We start from the raw sequence: 16,303 nt of genomic DNA on the forward strand, positions 1-16,303 counted from the left end.
TCCCTTGGGACTGTGGAAGCCTCCAGAACTGTCTGGTTGGAAATTGGTCTGATGTCCTAGAGCAGAGGCTTCCTTCCCTGAGGTCCTGCAGAGGTGGTGCAGTCGGCTCTTTGGGAACCAGGCAGCTGCCCGGTTTCACCCCTCAGCCCCCCGCTTGCCCCAAGAGAACCCAGTGATCCCCCCAGTGGAGGGGTGGCTTTTCTTCTTTCTCCTCTTCTGCCACTCAAGGAGACCCGAAAGCCCTACGCTGTGAGATGCCACCAAGAAGAACCTTTGGCACCTGCCGCCAACAGTCCCTGCATTTCCGCCAAAGGGCCCTTCCCGGGTGTGGGGGTGGGAGTGCGTGGTCAGAGGTCTCTGGGCCAGGGGGTTCCAGGAGCAAACTTGATTGATCCATTCATCTGTCAGTGGAGGTTCACACTCCCCCTCCCTCCCCCCCCCCACACTGCCCCCGCTCTGCACTGCTGCTTCCTTTCTCCTTCCCCTCCTGCTGTGCCTCCCTGCCCCTCCCCCCTCTGTGTCCCCTCCTCCCTTTCCTTCTCTTCTCCCATCGACATCATCCCTTGGCTCCCCACCTGCTGGGCCATGAAGCACCAACATGGCAGGCGCCCCACCGGCTGCAGCAACACCAGGGTGTATGCTGTCCTCAAGGGGCTGACAGTCTAGGGGGGAATACAGACTAGGAGGGCCCTCGGAGGGGGCAGGCAGGAGTCGCCGGGGAAAATGAAAGACTGCTTGAACTGCTGTGGCCAGGAGGGTCAAGAAGAGTTGGACCGAGTGATGGGGTGGGAGACGGGCGGAGGGACGCTGCGGGTTGGGTGGGAGAGAGCAGCACCCAGGCATCGGGGAGCTGGGAGGCAGGGGGGGCAAAGCAGGGAGGTAAGGATGCGGCCTCCTCCTGAACCCATGGAGCAGCACTAACAGGGTGTAACAGCGGTGGAAACACCATCACATTGGCCTTTTGGAAAGAGGGGAGACAAATGCGGGGAGGGGTGGAGAGATGGCTGTGGAGAGCACCCTCGGAGGCCGGAGCTGACAGGGCAGGATTTAAGGAGGTGCCAGCTGGCAGGGTCATGAAGATGCAGGGATGGCATTAACTACTGTGCAGGGTCTGAGGGGTGAGAGGAATGGGCCGTGGAGGAGATAGACAGGAGCTCTTGTTTGCACCGGGCGGTGGATCCTGACTGCTTCCACTTGGTTTCTGGTACCCATGCTCGAGCCATGGGAAGAGCATTCTCAGGCTAGCCACTGGTCTCAGGAGGAGGAGTGACACATATGGTGCCAACCTGAATTCCATGGCCAAGATCAGCAGAGCCTCCTAGCTGAGTGCAGCCTGGATCGGCAGACCTTAGATAACCTATAGTTCATAAAATAAACGACTGTTGTTTCAGGCCACTAAGTTCTAGGGTGGTTTGTTACAGTGTTCTTTTGTGGCAATAGCTAACTGGTATCCTATCTATATGTGTATTTAAAAATCTGGAAGTCTGGGTGGTTGAATTTGGAATAATTTCTTCTTTATGTTATCCCTATTTATTTTAATGAGCATGCCTTAAGTTTTATAATAAAAAAATGAACAGATTCACACTTTGGAATAATCTGGAGATAGCCTGGAAAAGAGATTCGTTGGGGAGGGACTGGAGGTCTGGAGGAACGAGGAATCCGAAGGTCTGGAGGAATGAGGGATCCATTCAGGAGGTTCCTGCAAGTTTTAGCAGGAATGCTGAAATCCTTAACCCCGGGCAGGACTGCCCCCTTCATGACTGCACCCCACGCCTGTGTACCCCCTCCACACCCTTCCTTTTGAAAGCCTAGTTTCCAAAGTGAGCAGTCTCACTGAAAAGAGATAATAAACCACATCCAGAAACTGATGACAGTTAGTGGCTTTTATCAGGAAACATCTTCAATTTAACAGGGACATGGAGCTATTCTCCAAAGATGGAAGCTTGGGGACTGGGAAGCTGGAAGATGTTTTTGGTCTGGGAGAGAAAGTGCTTTCTTACTCATTCTCACCCTATTGCACAGATTGAGGCTCCTACCTTCCCTACTACCCACACTGTACCCATGAGCTTCTGATGCTCCTCCAGCCATTAAAGAGCCCAGCACAAGGCACTCGGCTCTGGCACCAACTAGGTGGGGAGGGAGGGAAGGACATTGTAAGTCAGTACACACTGGGACGAGATTGCAGAAGTCACAACACACCTAAGCTTTTTGTGTCTGGAGCAAGGATATGAGATATAACATAACATAACATAACATAACATAACATAACATAACATAACATAACATAACACAACATAACACAACATAACATAACATAAAACATAACATAACGTAATGTAATATGGTATAATACAATACACCAGGGCAAGAGGAACATGAGAGATCAAGATCCCAGAGAGAAGGGGACTCATGTTCTATAACTCTTTCCCTCGAGACATTTGCTGATTCCTAAGAAGTGTGAAGCAAGCAGCTGAGAAGCCAACAGAGAGTGACGGCTAACAGAACTATCAGCGTTCTCACGGAACTGGGGAGACAAAAAAAAAAATCAAGGCGACTAAGGCAACCAGGACTTGAGGGTCCAAGGTTCAGGAAAGAAAAGAGGCAAAGAGACACACAGCAGCTGCACCCCTCAAGCGATTTGCTAATTTGTAAGCCACCTGTGCTCAGGAGGATGAGAAACTGAGCAAAAAGTGGCTGCCAAGAGCCTGAGAAGGTAAGCAGATATTTTAGCAGTTTCTCAGTGCTGGAAGACAAGAATCGGTGTTCAGAACCCACCAGGGAAGAGCGGTCTGATAAGCAACTGAGAATCTACTGGGAACCAACCCTACAGGGCTCTGCCCAAGGGAAAGAGTAAACTTGAAATAGACCAAGCCTTACAAAAACTGAAATACAGCCTTGAATCAGCTCCATCCCTAGGGAAAGAGTAAACTTGAAATAGACCAAGCCTTACAAAAACTGAAATACAGCCTTGAATCAGCTCCATCCCTATCTAAGCACCTGCCAAAATCTAAAGCAAATTCTGTCCGGAGGAAGATGAACATTATCCAGAGTCCTTGAACTTTTTACACACTGTCTGGCATTCAGTAAGAAATCACCAGGTCCACCAAGAAACAAAAGCAGAAGAAAAAAATGACAGTAGAAACAGACCCACAGATGATTAGAAACTAGAGTCGTCAGAACTGAAAACCACTATAAAAGTTATTCAAATTTCAAGAATAGAGGTGACAGTGGAGATTCTTTTTTTAAAATTTTTTTGAAAGATTTTATTTATTTGACAGAGTGAGAGACAGCCAGAGAGGGAACACAAGCAGGGGGAGCTGGAGAGGGAGAAGCAGGCTTCCCGCTGAGCAGGGAGCCCAACGCGGGGCTCAATCCCACCCTGGGATCATGACCTGAGCCAAAGGCAGACGCTTAATGGCTGAGCCACCCAGACACCCCAGACAGTGGAGAATCTTTAACAGAGAACAGGAATTTATAAAAATGGATCAAATGAAAATTCTAGAGTTGAGAAACTCAATATGTAAAATTAAGAACTCAGTAGATGGGTTTAGTAGCTAATTGTTGGTAGCTGAAGATTAATGAGCTGGAAGACACCTTTGCATAAAATATCCAGAGAGAGAAAAGAGAATGGAAAACATAAGAGAAGAGTGCATGAGACACCTGGGAGGTGGTGAAGGTTGTAACATGTGGGATTAGAGTCCCACCAGAAGTCAGACAAAGCGACATCATGTGCCACCCAATGCCATGCATCAGAGGGGATGCTGGTGCCCTGCTCTCTGACTCTCAGTCCCCAGTACTGGAGAAAACAGACATCTGTGGGTTCAGCCCCCCAGTCTGTGGTATTTTGTTAGAGAAGCCTGAGCTAAGACACTCGTATTGAAAGGAAAACAGATGGTCCTTTTTTCCCTTGGGGAATTGCCTTTTGGAAGAGTTGCTTCCTGTATTCCAGCCACACTGGCCTGTGGGATTCTCCAACATCCCAAGCTCTTCCCTCTGCCTAGGAACAACTCCCCCAGCCACGTGCATGGATCCTTCCTTCCTCTTTCGGGCCCCTGCTCAGGTGTCCCAAGACTGCTCATGACCACTTAAAACATCTGCCTTCCCTGTCACCTTGAACACCTTTCCTGCCGTATTTTTCTTCAAAGCACACTTCTCCCCTGACACATCCTGTATTTGTTTGTGATTAGCTCTCCTTGCAGGAATGAATTTCTATGACTGAGCAATCTGTTGTGTTCCTTGTTCTATCCCCAGTAGAGGCTTGATATATATTTGTTGAATGAATGAATGAATGAATGAATGAATGGCACATTGGATGGCAGAGCAAAGGATGGGAAAGAGCCTGAGTCCTTGATGGCACCACGGAGCTGTGAATCTATTGGTCCTGGAGGTCGTTCAGCTCATTCCGTCATTGGGGGATCCCATTTGAGGTGGGAGTCTTTGTTACCGCCCCCCACTCCTTTTTCTTCCTTGAACACCCTACACTCACACTCAGCTTGCTGACCGCCTGCTTGGAGTGTGGGCTTTCCAACTCTCCTTGCAGTGGACACCTGCTGACCATTCTGACAGTTCCAAGTGGCCCTGCCTCCCTGACCACAACCTCTAAGGTAGCTCCCTCCCCACTGACCTGCTTATTCCCTCAGAACACATGCTATTATCTGAAATCCGTGCACTCATCTGCTTACTCGGCTGCTCTGTGTCCTCTGCCAGCCCCCATGCTCTCTAGAATGTGGTGAAACCCCATCAAACCTCTTCCCAGCAATTCCTCAGAGCCTAGAAGGGCTCCCGGCACACAGTCGATGCTCAGTAAATGTCGGTAAACACGTGGATCTCTGTTTTATAGAAAAGCAGACAAGCCCAGCGTGATTAAATGACATATCCCAAGTCACACTGTTAATATCGGGTTTAGCACCTGATGCCAGGACTTCCTTCATGGAACCTAACTGCTTCCCCAAAAAGACAAGAAAAAAAAAAGAGCAGGGAGAAAGAGGGTGAGGGAGCTCATAAGCTCCCGAAATTTAAAAAAAAAAAAAAAAATTGCGCAAATGTTTGGTTTCCTTGGTGCTGAGAAATGAATTGTAAAACTGTGTCCATTATATAAATTTCTTTCATAGTGATTTATGCTGAGGATTATGGAAATTTGCAGTACTGGGGTTGGAAGTTACCTTAAGATGCATCTAGTATAATCGGCAACTGGATGCTTTAATCTCTTCCCCAGCAGGCTGTGCGGGGAGGCATTCCTTGCTTTGAATCTGCCCTAGCGAGAAGATCAAGGCTGTTAAATTGTATCCAAAATAAAAATCAATACCTTAGAGTAGGAGCCTGAGGGGCCTCTCACAAGTTTTAGGCACAAACCTCAGGGTTTGGGTTCTGAGCATCTATTTTGAATATTCAGGGTCTGGTCTTTGCTATTTCCGGTTCTAGAGAATGTTCCAGAAGAGTGAGCGAGCTGATAATGGATCTCTGAAGAGGCCAGGTGTCTCTATGGGGTTGGCTTTGTCACTGAGCCCGGGTTTGTCTTTCTTCACATTGGGAAGAGTTGTTACGGCCCCCATCCTCACCGGGCCCTAGAGAAGGGACAATTGTCACTCTCTTCAGCCGGTCCTAGAGTCAGCCTGCCGTCGCGTCAGGAATAACTGGCACCAGGCAGTGGGAAGGCTTTCGCTGGCTTATGAGCTGCCCACAGTGACTAAGAAGCATGAAAATAGCAGCCGAAAATGTCACACCCACCTCCCACCTCTCCAAGAAAAAAACGAACCATTGGCCCAGGGGGATGCAGTCTGTGAGCAGAATGAAGAAGCAACAGTTTATTTGCGGCCAGAGGAGAGGCTTCTGGAATGAATGTGGCTGGTGACTATGTTTGTTGTCCGCCGACAAACAGATCCCTCGCTGGATCTCCGTGAAGGGAGCCCCGTCATTTCCACTTGGCGGGGGCTGGCACAAGTTACTGGCAGGTCACCCTATAAATAAAATACGCCACGCACAACCCATCAGCCTTCGGGCCCTCATTTCTCCAGAGAATATGATTCCTGCCTTCCATCGCAGATGTGAAATTTTGTAAGGAGTAAAGTGTCCATCAGTTTCCACCCATTTGCCGGGACAGCACCCCCTCCCCCGCCCGATCGTGGACTGTTCTGTCTTTCTTGAGGTCCTTTCTGATGAAGGGGAATGGGGGGCCACCCTGTCACTCAGGGGGGCACTGAGCAGCTGTCCTTTGGTCCCTACCCCGCAATGGGAACTTACTGGCACTTGGTCTCTTGGGTCTGACTGCAGCATCACTTACTATCCTCATGGAGACCAAAGCACCTCCTCCTGCCAACCACAGCCAGGGTGCTCCTCAGGATAGGGCATCCTGACCAGCACCGATCTTAGTCAGAAAGGGTCAAGTACTGAGAAGTTGTAACTAAGGGATTCAGAGCAGAAAGAAGGTTAGCTGCTGTTTGCTCCACCGGCAGGGAAGGCAGACAGAGATCCTTATTTCCCCCCACCCTGCCCCCCACCCCGTGCAGAGATGAGACAGCTGAGCCCCGCGTGGTCACCCCGACTGCACCCTGCAGCCTAACTTCCCTCCTGGGGAAAACAGGAAGATTTGGGCTGGGCCCCAAACACTGCCTAGTAAACGGGGTTGTCATAAGGTTCTGGTCATTAGTAATAAGCCTTTCAAACCAGTCCTAGGAATCCATAGGAATGATCCAGAAGGAGGCAGAGGTTGTCTGGAGAGAAAATACAGCTCTTAACTAGATAGACAGGAGGGGACAGGAGTGGGGGTGGTGGAAATGGATACACACAGAACGGGAGTTAAGGACACTGGTGATGCTCTCTGGTCAGAGTGAGGACCTTGAGGCTGATGATGGCTAGTATTTACTTAGCTCTTAGTGTGTGTCAGGCATGCTCCAGGTGCCTTCCGGGGTTCACTCAGTTAGTCTGATTAATGACGACCCCATGATCTCTGTATCTGCTCTGATCCCCCTTCTGTCGACCAGGAAGCTGAAGCTCAGGGATCATTTCTGCTAGTAAGTGGCTGAGTCGTAGTAGAATGTGTGTGTGTGTGTGCGTGCACATGACAGAGAGCCTGTCACCATTTCTGATTTCCATCATTTCTTGATTTCCGTTTCTTGATTTCCTTCCCCTCTAAAACTGCAGTCTCCACAATGTAATTGATGGAAAAATGAATTTATTTCTTTTGGATTTACGGGTTTGATCAATAAAGGACTCCGGATCTTCTTAGGTTCTTTTGACTTTCATATTGCTGTACTCTTTGCTTCAGAGTTATAGGATTCATAAAACAAACAAACAAACAAACAAACAAACAAAAACACCAAATCCAGCCCTAGAGATTCAGGATCTGATTTGGCAGTGACTTGGGAGAGCATCTTGCCCAGTGCCTCCCTCACTTGCAGCTTGGGGAAGCTGGGGAGGCCAACAGGAAGGAGGGGAGGTGGCAAGGCCAGCCTGTGGCCCAGCCAGAGCTAGACCCCCCGGCAGCTCTTCTGTGACCTCCCCGGGGGACCCCCCACTACCCCTCTCGCACTCCTCACCACTGACCCGCCCCTCCTGTGTAGAAACTGCCGTCTGGTCCATTGCTGATGATGCCTAAATTTATCCTAAATCCATCCCTGTCACTCAGACCTTTCCATGAATTCATGCTAGAGACCCTCATGAGGTCATCCCCTGGGCTCCAGCCCCACACAAACAGTGACTTCCCACCCAAAAGTGTCCCCTCATCCTGTGGCTCCCATGTGACCTGATTGCCCTTGATGGACACCCCAGCGTCACACTCCACACTTCTCTCTCCCCCCTTCTTCCCCTCCTCTGCCCTCCCACCACGTCCTCCATCCAGCGGCATCTGCTTCTCCGTGGTTCTCTCAAGTCCATCCACCTCTCCAAGCTGGGAGAGTTCCTCAAGCCTCACTATACATGTCCCCACCTTCGTGAAGCACTCCCCAGCCCACCCTTCCCACCAGGCTGGGGTTTCAGGCTCATCCTCTGGGCTGTCTCTGTCCCTGCACCTGGTCGGGGTCCTGGGGATGACGTGAGATACAGAGAGAGATTTGTAGAACATTTGACTCCCCCCCCACCCCATGCCACCCCCCCCAGGACTTGGCACCCATGTGGATAGGGGAGAGGGGGAGGCGGGGGCCACTCGGGTGCGGGTCTCTGACTCTGAGAACCAGGTGGGCAGGTGGCACCGCCATTCTTGGGTGCAGGACTCTTTCATAAGGACAAATTCCATCTGGACACCTGGATTTTGAAGGTCTGGGAGCACTCCAGTGTGAGATTTTCTGTTGACTGTTGGCATAGCATTCAGGTGCTTTCAAATCGTAGATTCAGAAGTCTCTGGTGATGTTAGACTTACAGAACCAGGAGATGATAGAACTTTATACGCAGTCGATGATAAAATCTTCATGTAATTCCAAAGAGCTCTAAATATATTCAAAACAACATGGATGAATCTCCCAGAAATTATGTCAAGTGAAAAAAACCAGGCGCAAACGAGTCTGGACTGTATTGTGTCATTGATGTAAAGTTCCCAGAACAGGCAAAGTAATCTCTTTTTTTTAAGTAAGCTCCACGCCCAGCGTGGAACCCAACACAGGGCTTGATCTCACGACCCTGAGATCATGATCTGAGCCGAGATCAAGAGTGGGAGGCTTAACCGCCTGAGCCACCCAGGTGCCCCCAGCAAACTAATCTTTAGGGATAGAAATCAGAGCAGTGGTTGCCTCTGCAGGAGTGGTGGGGTGAGAGGATTGAAGAAGCAGGAGGGAATCTTCTGGAGTGCCAGGAATGTTCTAGATGTTTATTGATCACATGGGTACATACACCTGTCAAAACTCAGAGACCTGTTCTCTTACAGTCTGTGTCTTTCACTGCATGTTGATAACTTGTGTTTAAAAGATAAAGAAGAACAGCTCCAAGGACCCCCTCCCCTCTGTGTAAACATGTCCCATGAAGGGGAACCCAGTGCCTGCTTCGTAAGACACAGCCTGGGGACAGCAGGAGGACCCCGCTGGTATGTTCCCAAGGGGGCCTGGCCGGCTTCTCCTTTGCTGCCACCACCCGTCCAGTCTTCCAGGGGCCGGTGACCCAGGGCTACAGGGCGGCCGAAGGACTAACACTGTGATGGACAGGTGACCGGGGCTCGGGGTGGGGGGAGTGAAGCTCCCATGTAGGACTCTCGCTGTCAACAGCTTGCAGTATTTATAGGTTGCTGATGTCTTCCATGTGGTGATTCATCCCTTCTACTTAAATCTGTCAGTATCTTTAGAACACAAAGCAGGGCATTAAAAAACGCTCTGCAAATGGGGAGAGAAGGTGGGCTGACAGGCCTGGTGTTTACAACCCAGACCAGGAACCAGCAATTCAGAGTCCTGGAGTTTCTAAGTTGGAAGTTCAGGGACTGCTGAGCTTCCCCCGCAAAACACACACACAGCCGTGCACACACACTCGCACACACTCACACACACACGCTGACCTCTATTCTTGCTCTGGAGGGACCACGCACACGATAAGGCGTATTTGGTGGCTCTCTTCAGCAATCACAGACTTTTTCTTTGGAGGGTAGGTGTGGTTTGGGGAACAACCAAAAACATGTAGAGGAGAAAAGCCTCAGCGTGTAAAGCAGTGTCCACAGTGTCACAGCAGACGGACACACCCGAGATGACCCCCCCTCCCCCCGCCGCAGGCCTTGTCTGTGTAATTCCCTCTCCTTGGGTGTCGCAGGCCCTGTGTCTTGCTTCTCACCAACAGAACGTGGCAGTGGTGACAGGAGTCCCTCCTGCGATCAGGTGACGTCATTTGGCGTTTACATGTTTACAGCAGACTCCGTTTTAGCGGATGGCAGCAAGAGACCCCGACTTTGAGGGATAGGGACGTGCAGGGGGCCTGTGTTCAGAACTGCAGGGGCCTCTGGGAGCTCAGAGCGGCCCCCCAGCTGACACCCAGCAAGGAGGCCAATCCCTAGTCCTGTAAGGGCAAAGCACCAAAGGAGCCTGGAAGGGGACGTCGGGCTCCCATGAGACCCCAGCCCAGTGGACAGGCTGATAGAGGCCGGTGAGCTCTGAGCAGAGGGCAGCTGGGCCTTGGGAGCTGTGAGACGAAGTCGGGTGTTATTACTGCTGAGTTTGTGGGGATTCGCTACACAGGAAGAGAAAGCTGGTGTGAGTGCTTTGCCACGTTATACCAGGGGGAACTGGGCCTCCTCTCCGAGTCTGTATGCATGGAGACTCCTGGAGGACACACAGGGAGCTAGTAAGAGGGTCCTGCCCTGAGCGTGGGCTGGCGATAGCCGGGCCTGTCTCTGTACCTCTCCTCGCTCTGCGGTTTCGCAACATATAAATGTTGAACCCTACTCGGAAGGTGAGTAGCTGGTAACAGTGGCGGCTAACAGTTACTGAGGACTATTTCAGGCACCATGGATGAAACAACTCGGTTAACCCTTACCGCCCCCCCCCCGGGAGGTGGGGCTGCTATCCCTTGCATTGGACAGACAGGGAAACTGAGGCCCATACACTTCCATACTCAGTGTGCTTGGGCTCACGGACCCCTCCCCCGCCAGAGCTGGGATGCGGACGAACACGCTGGGCTCCGGGCCTGAGCCCTTCCCTGCTCGGCCCCCTTCGGCCGGGTCTCACAGGGCAGCGAAGCGGGAGGTGCCCAGAAAGCCGCTCTTGCTGCCGGGAGGGCAGGAGCCACTGCGGACGCTGGGGACGTGTGGTGGCGGGAGCCTCACCTGGCACGCCATGAGTGCTGGCTAAACCCCCCATCAGAGCCCGACAGGCTCCAAACGTTATAACCTGCAGTTAACGCCCAACAGTCAGACCCGGGAGGAGGCTCCTTTACGTTCTGGACACTTCCTTGCGTTGACCTTTGTAATTGACATTCTATGCCTTAGCACCTACTCCTGTCCCTTCTCTCATTCCTGAGTCTCCTTTGATTAAAAAAAATGTTCTTTAAGGGACGCCTGGGTGGCTCAGTCGGTTAAGCGTCTCTGCCTTTGGCTCAGGTCATGATCCCAGGGTCCTGGGATCGAGTCCCGCATCGGGCTCCCTGCTCCACGGGGAGCCTGCTTCTCCCTCTGCCTCTGTCTCTCTCTCTGTCTCTCATGAATAAATAAATAAAATCTTTAAAAAAAAAATGTTCTTTAAAAAGGACTTTACGTATCCCATGAAGATGGAGACGTTTCTAACCTTGTTATTTTACATATAGGAGTTGGGTTTCGTCAGCAGGTTCTTGAGTGTCTATATGTCATTATATTATTTTTGGAAGGCCATATGCAAGGATTGTCTCATAGGAACCATTTCTGATCTCAGGGTGTTTTTCTTTAGTTAATAAAAACCACGGTTTATAAATCAGGCATATGAAGATGGCATTTCCCTCAGCTTCCAGGGTGATGCCATGATAAAATCCACAGCTTAGGTCTTTATGCTTTTTCTTTTCTTTTTTTGGTCTGCTTTTGCTGAGGAGACAGCTCTCCAAACAACCTCTTCAGGAGATGGGAGACCTGTGTTCCTGCTAGCAGTACTCTCGTGCCCAGATGCCCCTGCAGAAATTTCCGTTGTTTTATGTGTCTCCCAACAGCGAAGTATCCTTCTTACATCGTCCCCGCCCCCACCTGTGTGGTTTTCATTTTATTCCTCTTCCCTCTCCCTTCCCCTTCCTCTAGTGGGGTGTCTCGAATAATGCTTATAAGGGTGGCAGAGCAGAGGGGTCCACACCAAAATTTCACTCCTGGGTTTGCCACTCTCTCGTTAGCTGTGTGTCCTTGGGTAGTTACTAAACCTCTCTGATGCTTAGGTTCCTCACTATCAATGGGATCACCTCTACACCTGCATAGCATTGCTGGGATAGATGAAATCTTTTTTTTTGAAGATTTTATTTATTGGGGCACCTGGGTGGCTCAGTTGTTAAGCATCTGCCTTTGGCTCAGGTCATGATCCTAGGGTCCTGGGATCGAGCCCCGCACTGGGTTCCCTGCTCGGAGGGAAGCCTGCTTCTCCCTCTCCCACTCCCCCTGCTTGTGTTCCCTCTCTCGTTGTGTCTCTCTCTGTCAAAAAATAAATAAATAAATAAATAAATAAATAAATAAATAAATAAATAAATAAATGATTTTATTTATTTGAAAGAGAGACAGTGAATGTGCAAGCAGGTGGACGGGAGGGAGAGGCAGAGGAGAGAGAGACTCTGCTCTGAGCATGGAGCCTGAAGCAGGGCTCGATCCCACCACACTGAGATCATGACCTGAGCCAAAATCAAGAGTCAGATGCTTAACCGACAGAGCCACCCAGGCGCCCCTGGGATAGACGAAAGTCTTTACACAAGGCGGCCACTATGACGATTGTTGTGAATAGTCCTGAATCAGCCCTTGGCACAGTGAGACTAGACTTCGGGGGACCCTCCTCCATTGGATTGTCAGCGTGCTCAGTATGTCACCATGAGTCATTCTATGCAACCTGAACAGGTGTCTCAGGCCAGGCACACACCAGCCCTGAGGCTGAACCCTTGTAGGCCTGGATAGCCCGGAATCCTTCCTTCTAGGGTGATACCTGTGCGTCTACCAATGGCTAGGGTCTGCTGAAGAAAATCCCAGGTGTTCAAACCATTACAAGTTTCCCGTGACTGGCTGCAAAGGTGAAGGCTGAAAGGGTTTGCAGAGAAAATATCGCTGGTCCTTTCCCATCTTGCTTATGTGTTTAAGGTACGGTGGAAAATTGAGGACGAGCTGGGAAATGTGTAAGTGCACACACAGATCCCCCCACGTGCTCCACATGTAACTCTGAGGGACTTCGGGCAAAGAGGCCGGGAACGAGTCAATATGGCTGCTACTCCAGGCTCTTGGCCGGGTGATGGCTTCGCCCGTGCGTGCATGGGTAGACTACGTGGCTTTCCTGGCTCACAGGGACGGCCTTCTTGCCACAGCCCTGACACCCAGGAATGGTCCCTGGGCCTGGAAGTGTGTTCTGTGACCTGCCTCCCTGACCATGGTGGGCTGGTCCACAGGGTGACCACTCACCCCAGTTACCTGCCTTCTCTCTAGGGCTAGGAGGATTACGTGGTCACCACTGTCCCTCCCTTCCCAGTCCCCCTTGGATACAGGAAGGTGGGGGCTGGCCACCGAGCTGTGATGTCTGACCTGGGCCTTAAAAGCAGGTAGGGGTTGTCTGGGCAGAAGAAGGGGAGGGTAAAAGGAATGAGCACCATGGAGCACTGGGGAGAAAGCGCAGAGACCTGGGAAAGCCAGGAGGCATATTCGGGGGCCAAGAGGTTGGAGAGGTGCCAAAAGCCAGACTCAACTTAGGGCCCCTGCTGGTGGGCTCAGCATAGGGTGGGGTCTGACATCCCCCGAGACCAGCAGCATCTCATCCAGCCACTGACCAATGCCCTTTGCACCCTGAGCAACGGAGCAGCTCGAGTGGACCACAGGCCTGGATTCGGAAGGCCCCCCTGCCTCGCACCGCGCACCTGCCTCTCCAGCATCCAGAAAGTTGCAGTCAGCTCTGTGTCTCCCTGCCTTTTACACTGAATGTGCGTCCTTTGCTCTCCCTTTGTATCTCTCTGTTGGGGAGCCGGCAAAGCAGAGGCCCCTGGGGTGTTTTTATTTCCTGGAAGCTGAGAAAACTAATGTGTGCGATGTACTTTAGTGGGTAATCTTCAGAAAACCCATAAGTGTGTTATTTAAAAACCAGTTTCATTTCCTTTTAAACATGGCAAAGTCACTGGTCTGAATTCAAGGACTCCAGCATCTGAGGTTTGGTGTGGCACACGGGTCACAGGGAAAGAAAGGAAGGGAAAGGCAAAATGCTGTTTGGGTATTGAGACCCACAGGGAGACACCTGGTGGGTAGGGGGGAGCTCTGAGGGATTCCAGGGTCAGTTTCAAGTTAAGGAACCATTTCTGATTTTACCCTTCGAGCAAAGCCTCCCACTAGACCAGAGCCGTGTGGTGGGGAATACAGGCTCCAGAGTTCCCTGGGAATTACTGCAGGAGCCCCGTCTACACATTCCCAATCCAGTAAATGCTCCCCGGGCCTCCTCTAATGCTTACTTCACGGTGGGGAGGGGCCAGGATGGAGTCTGGGTCACAGCCAGGCGCAGAGAGTGATTTGGACTTGCAGGATCTTTGAATCCTAGACTCAGAAGTCAGAGCCCATCCTGTCTCACGCCCACTTGAAAGCCAGGCCCCTGCAGGGCCTTAGGTGCTTGCAAGACTTGGAACCAGCTTTATCCCTCCCCAGGGACACTCTGAGCATGGTTCTCTCCCAGTGCACCTGGCAGTCCACCACCCTGACCGTGAGAGTCCAGGATCTCCCTTTCCTGGGATCCCAGCGCCTCCCACTGCCACAGCCTCAATGTCTTCTGTGCTGAGCTCCCAAACCCTAAACCTCACTCTCGATTGCCTATGGGCCTTTTCCTCCTTTTGCTCAGAACTACTCTCCCCATCTTCTCATATTTCAAATCTCAATTTTAAATGACACTTCCATGGGGAGCCCCTCCGTGATCCCTGGAAGATAGTGAGCCCCCGCGCCACCCCCGGCCAGGGTTACGGAGCCTGGCCTCCAGCGGTCCACACTGGCCACAGTTGGTGTGGCCAACTGAGCCACAGGTGGGCGATGACAAGGAGGCACGGGGCGTACCCGAGTGCTGATGGGCAGCCCCTTCCTGGAGGCCTCGAAGGTGGCCCGAGGAGGTGGACATGGGGGCTGGTGCCTGAAGAGTGGCTCTGAGTCAACCAAACAGGAGAGAAGGAGGATGTTAGAGGCAGAGGGCACAGGACGAGCAGATAGTAAGCAAGGGTCTCTCGATTTAGGGGCTGACTTCAGGGTGCTTGGTGGGGAGCAGAGGGAGATGACAAAGGGCTGGGTGGGTCTGATGGGACCAGGGTTCATTCAATAAGCCGTTATGGAGAGCCTTTGACACACCAACTCCTGTCCGGGTTAGCCTCGAATCCCGAGGGTGCGGGTGGGTGCAGAGGGCAGACAGCATCCCTGGGGCCCCCCTGCAGAGTGATGCACATCGGGGGAGGGGAGACAGGCCGGCTGGTGCAGGGTGCTGGGGACACCTCCCAGGAGGCTGGAGGATGAGCTGGCGCCCAGAAACCTGGAAACGGTCCTACTAGAGACAGGATGGGCTGCATGTGGGGGCTGGGGAGGAGCCAGGGTCCTGGCCACCCGGGGCTTTGCCTTAAAAAAACAGGCCAGGATGGTCTGGGGAGGGGCAGTTTGGAGGGAGTGCACCAGGACTGTGATGTGAGCCCGAGGTGCCTGCTGGGGAGGGCTGGCCAGAGGAGGTGGTCGATGGCTGTGCATGGAGCTTAGGGACAGTTCGGGGCTGCTGGGTGTTAGAGCCACAGGGAGGCCACAGGCTGGCCAGGCTGGCAGAGAGGAGAGGCTCAGGCCGGGCTGGCAGAGGGAGCCCCACCCATGGAGCCAAGCAGGGGGGCCAGGGAGGCTGGGGCCCCAGAGCCGGGAGAGGAATGGGGACCAGGGCCTCAGCGGCCCTGAAACACCCTCTTTGTCTTCCATGATGTCACGGTTCCTGGATCTTCCCCACCTTTCCCTCAATACATTCCTGGATAGGAAGGGTTTTTTTGTGGGGTGGGTGGACACCCATACATACGAGGGGACAGCAGTAATAACTAATTGTCTGCTCCTGGCACTGTCCTAGCTGCTTTCCCCCACTGACAGCCTCCCAGAGGCAGGAGGTGCAAATATGCTCATTGGGCCATTTTACAGATGACAAAACCGAGTCATCGAGAAGCTGGGGGGCTATCCCGAAGCCACATAGCAGGCCTTGGTGGAGGCAGGACCAGAACACAGAGGCAAGGTCTCCTGAGTCCAGATCTGTTTCCCCCACACAGTGCTCGGCCGAGGTCCAGAATGAACAAGCCCCTGCTGAGAAGAGGCCGGGGTGGGGGGTGCACGCGGGGCCGCACCAGCTCGTGCTGGGAGCGCACCGCCGGAGCTCCGAGCCCGTCATCTCGGGTTGCAGGCCACAGGTGACACGCGGGCTTGCCACCTGTGCACCTTGTGGACAGAGGTTTTCACGGTGCCTGAGACCCGTGTCTGTCCTGCAGGGAGGAGACTCCGAACATGGGAACCTTGGGAGGAAGGCGCTGGCTCAGCCTGGACGTTCACACCTCGGGGGAGAGCAGTATCTTTGCTTGGGGTCTTTTCCCGCTTACAGTTTCCCCGCGATCCTAACCTGCAGGAAGCCTCTAGGCTGTTTTCCCCTTGCACTGGAACCCGCCCCTGCACACCCAGAAACTCGTTCGTTCCGCGTGAAGAAAAATGGCACCTAATTAAGATTTG

Source organism: Mirounga leonina, unplaced genomic scaffold (assembly GCF_011800145.1).
Source record: "Mirounga leonina isolate KUSES-001 unplaced genomic scaffold, KU_Mleo_1.0 Mir_418, whole genome shotgun sequence".
NCBI classification, from domain to species: Eukaryota; Metazoa; Chordata; class Mammalia; order Carnivora; family Phocidae; genus Mirounga; species Mirounga leonina.